General features: G+C 40.8%; 1 pseudogene; it reads right to left on the bottom strand.

The window, feature by feature from the left end:
* Positions 1 to 4,261: 4,261 nt before the first annotated feature.
* LOC149936648 (deoxyuridine 5'-triphosphate nucleotidohydrolase pseudogene) lies at positions 4,262 to 4,699 on the bottom strand (annotated as a pseudogene).
* Positions 4,700 to 5,108: the final 409 nt, after the last annotated feature.

The following is a 5,108-nucleotide window of genomic DNA, read 5'->3' as shown; positions in this document are numbered from 1 at the left end:
GAATAAGAGAAAAGTGATCACTACAGCCAGCTAGTGGTCGGGAGAGCGCAAGGTATTACAGAAGACGAAGAGGAGACATATATGGCTCTAATAACAACGTGATACGTCGCGCAAATGATTCAAGTAATCGTCGGAAAATTACAAGTATGTTACGGATTGTCTAAAAATTTGCAATTATGCGTTATTGCATATGCTCACGTTCTTCTGTCTTTTACACCAAATCCTTCAGGTAAGGGTAAAAAATCGCGTGGGTGTAGATCTGAACTATTAACATCATTTGAAGGAAACGTAGCAACCAGATGAGCTAAATTGAGCTGGAGCTCCGACGTGCAAGAATCACAAGCGTTGTCCTGTTTTTTTATGGCAAGTCTTCGAGTAAATTTGGTAAAGTATCTGGCTAAACAATTTGGTATGCCACTCCATTTAACCTTAGTGGTAAAACAAAAGGTCTACTAAATGATCGCCAATAATGCCCCATCAGACATTAAGGCTAAGCCGCTGTTGGTGACACCTAACACTTGTGGCGTGAGCGTTACTACAGTTTCATTTTTGATTTTTATTTAAACTGGGTATTCCTTCAAAGCGTTCCTTTTTGTAATATTATGTTATTTACAACTTCAATATTAAGATAATATATCAATGCCACTAAAGTGAATAAATTTCATATTCGCAATCATAACGCTCTTTTAGCTACATATACCAATCCCAATACCTATTAAACTTTTTCCGATAACGATATCAATTTGATCACACTTTTTTTTTTGATATCCACATATCGGTGTCGACCCAAGGCCTTAGACACCAGCACACAATAACTGATTAATCAGGGCGAGATATGTGTAACGGCCACGCCAACGGGGGGATACGTGGGGACAGGGGCGGGGACACCCGTGGCGGAAGTACGCCGACCACCCGTTGGGGGATTGGTGGTGGTCCTCACACGGCCATCCACAAACTCTGCCTCCCGGACGCCTGGGATTACAGGAGTGAGCCACTACTCCCGGCATTTGATCACACTCAAACCCCAAAAGGTTTATAGGAAAACCGGTAACGTGTTTTTTTTTATTCAAAGAAGGAAGAAATAAGGGCTGATTGAGTCTGAGAAGACCGCGAACCCGGCGAAGATCTGATTAATCAGGGCGAGATATGTGTAACGGCCACGCCAACGGGGGGATACGTGGGGACAGTGTGTCAGAATTTATAGCCCGGTGTACGTAGTAACAGAGACCACACCACCGGAGGACTATCATCATAGTGCCCTACGCCAGCGTCCACCTAGCCCGGACAGGTGACAAATCCAGCATGGGTAGTAGCACCCTACTACTAACGTGGGGACAGGTGTGGGGACACCCGTGGCGGAAGTATACCGACCACCGGTTGGGGGATTGGTGGTTGACCTCACACGGCCATCCACAATCTCTGCCTTCCAGACGCTTGGGATTACAGGAGTAAGCCACTACTCCCGGCACCGGTAATGTGTTGCCGATTTTGACGATTTAAAATGGGGAATTATTTGTAAATATAGGAAAATGTAGGATCATTTCTATTGAAAATTGAGTACAATAAAGATTAAGATATTCATGAGGGTGGGTTTTGAAGGAATTTTTTTTAATTTAATTCCGAGTGTGCTCCAACTTTCAATATGGTGAAAAACATTTTGGTTCCAATCTGCTTGAGTCGATAACTGCCGTAGTTTTAGTTAAATTCCTTCCAAATTCTATAGTAAGTTATAGGAAAACATTGGGAAAATTATAAAAATAGTGAATGCAAGAAAACGAGAACCACCGGTTGAAGAGGTAAAAAAGACCAACAACGTAGGGGAAACTAAAATATATTTATTAAACTTGTACCTTCGCCTTAAAGGCCTATCAGCCGAAGTAGCGCAGTTTAATTTCATAAATAAATATATTTTAGTTTCCCCTACTTTGTTTCATAAAAAAAGTGATCTGCGATATTAAATAAAACGTGCCATAACTACGCAAAATCTAGCCAAAACACTAAATACAAATTTATATATACAGGGTCTTTTTTTTTGCTCGGAAAAGTGTTTTTTTTCAAAAACTATCTATAGTACCGATTTCAAATTTGGAAGGTCAATTCTCTATACCGGGGGACATCAGTTTGAGAAATTTGAGCGTTTTCGGTAATGTTTTTCACCAATTTTGAAAAATTATTTTTCGACCACTAGGTGCGAGATAAAAAAATTCTATTATAAAGTTGTAGGCCGTCATCGAAAACCCTTAAAAATTGTTCACTCGACGAAAAACAACTTATTTATCAGTGAAAATTCGAGCTTGAAAAATTTACAAGTTGGTGAAGCCAAATTACGATTGTTTGAAACGATAATTGAAAAGGGAACAAGTCTAATACAAACGTAGTAGAGTTTTCACACTTAAAAAATGTACACGTTTGGTTTTTAAATGCAGATATTTTATTCACATAAATTTTTACAAAACATTTTCAATAATATCACCATTGGCTGCAACACAGGTTTGTGCGCGGACAATTAAGTTCTCAAACGCTTTCTCTACCATTTCTGGTGTGACGTCTCGGCAAGCACTGATTATTCGTCTAATGAGTTCCTCCCTAGTTTCAATGGGCGTGGCGTATACCTTTGCTTTAACGAATCCCCAGAGAAAATAATCCAGCGGTGTTAGGTCAGGTGACCTTGCTGGCCAATGCACTGGACCATTTCTCCCTATCCACCTTTCAGGAAACTCGTTGTTGAGGTGCTCAGTTACTTGCCGGGGAAAATGCGGAGGGGCGCCATCTTGCTGAAACCACAACTGACGTCTTTCAGCCAATGGAAGGTCGTCGATTGCGTCACTCAGTTCGTTCTGTAGAAAATGTAAATACCTTTGGCCGTTGAGGTTCGTCGGCAGGAAAAAGGGACCAATCAAACGGTTTCCAACAAGTCCAACCCAAACATTGACCCGTTCAAATTGAACCTGGTGATGATATTCAAAACCCCAATGTGGGTTGATGTCAGACCAAAGATGGCTGTTTTGATGATTAAAGGGCCCATCTCTAGAAAATGACGCTTCGTCGGAGAACAAAACATGGCGCAAAAATTGTCTATCTTCTTGCACAGCATTTAGTAACCAGTTGCTAAATTCATAACGTATTTGATGGTCTCCGTCAATTAGTCCTTGGTGGAGCGTAGCTCTGTATGGGTGATAGCGATTCTTACGAAGAATTTTCCACACACGATTTGCAGAACAACCCAAATCAGCAGCGGCGTTAGCGCAACTGTGACGAGGATATGCCACAAAGTACGCGAGTACATTGTTCTCGAAGTCTAAATCCGGTTGACCCAATCCGCGAAACCTAGGTTGCAAGTTACCAAATTGATTGAAATCGTGAATTGCTCGTCTTACTGTATTTACAGATGGTGCTCCATTTGGATGTCTTTCTGCGAAGATTTCAGACCTATAGCCTCGTGTTTTTTAAATCCGGTCGTTTTTTTAACCAAAGTTTCAACTGGATTAGGTAATTCGGTTTCAATTATCGTTTCAAACAATCGTAATTTGGCTTCACCAACTTGTAAATTTTTCAAGCTCGAATTTTCACTGATAAATAAATTGTTTTTCGTCGAGTGAACAATTTTTAAGGGTTTTCGATGACGGCCTACAACTTTATAATAGAAATTTTTTATCTCGCACCTAGTGGTCGAAAAATAATTTTTCAAAATTGGTGAAAAACATTACCGAAAACGCTCAAATTTCTGAAACTGATGTCCCCCGGTATAGAGAATTGACCTTCCAAATTTGAAATCGGTACTATAAATAGTTTTTGAAAAAAAACACTTTTCCGAGCAAAAAAAAAGACCCTGTATATATTATATATATATATTTTTTTTAAATGAGCTTGTGAAACTTCAAAAAGGTTCTTATTAGTGGTATTCAATGACATTAGAAAGACGCCAACAAAGTACCACGTCACCCAACATTTTAATCACGTTCACAACATCAATGGCGTTTTCATCCGCGTCATGAAAACTACTAATCTTCCCACGAAAGGCCGCCGCGCTGAAGAAAACCGCCTCATTTTTAATTTAGCCACAGAGTTTCCGTCGAGGTTAAACATTATTTATTTTATTTTATTAGTTTGATAAGGATGGTTGGGACACATTTAGTCCTCACATCCGGACCGCCGTTATTTGTTATGATTTTTTTTTCAATGATAATTTCAAAGTTGTAATATACAAGGGAGCATAAGTTTGTCTGGATTGTTGAGGATCTTTAACCTGGAATCCTTTGTTTTAGGTGGTACCCGAGCTGCCAAATCCTTGGGTTCCTCTTTCTGTTGAAGAGAGAGCTGGTGCTTGCTCCGTGTCCGGAAGTATAATTTTGGATATGATAAGTTGCGCAACGCTATCACCTTTGTTGATCGTCCCATCCGTGTTTGACAGGTTGAAAATGATCATTTGAACATTTCCCCGGTATTCTGCGTCGATCACTCCTCCTCCGATATGTAGTCCCCTTTCGAGTGAGAATTCCTTCGCCGCTAGAAGTCCGTAGTGGCCTTTGGTAATTTCGAAGGCTAGGTCTGTTTTCACTTTGTCTTGTTTGAAGGATGGTATTATTTTTGCCTCCGCACAAAATAAGTCAAGGCCCGCTGCCCTGTCCGACCGGCGAACAGGAGTAATAGCATCAGTCGATAATTTTTGGAAAGTCAGCTTACCGTCTTCCGTCGTCATTGTTGTTTTCGTACGGGTATCTTTTGTTGAGTCGTAGAAATGTGTTCCAAAATGTTAGGAAAGCGTTTATTGTTACTTTGTCCCCCGCTCCTGCTTTTTTTTATGGCGGGAATATTTTCCTCCGCGTTTGCCTCTCGGAACAGTATAGAGTTTTGAAACGTTTTTTACATATGTTCTTCAGTTCACGTGTCGTTTGGGGTAACCAGAAGTCCGTTGTTGTTGTTCGAGTTTGTCTCCGTTCCCCAGCGATCTGGTCTGCTCTGTCGTTTTCCTCGATTCCGGAGTGCGCTGGACACCATATTAAGGCTAATTGCCATGGGGATGAGAGAGCTTCTACCTTAAACGTGGTGACCAGAGGGTCCTATATCTGTGTTGCCTTTCAGTGATAGTAGTCCTGGTTTGGAATCCG

The sequence above is a fragment of the Leiobunum rupestre genome, chromosome 7, assembly GCF_980474605.1.
Source record: "Leiobunum rupestre chromosome 7, qqLeiRupe1.1.hap1, whole genome shotgun sequence".
Taxonomy (NCBI): Eukaryota; Metazoa; Arthropoda; class Arachnida; order Opiliones; family Sclerosomatidae; genus Leiobunum; species Leiobunum rupestre.
The sequence above is the reverse complement of the archived record's forward strand: the minus strand, read 5'-3'. Positions and strand labels throughout refer to the sequence as shown.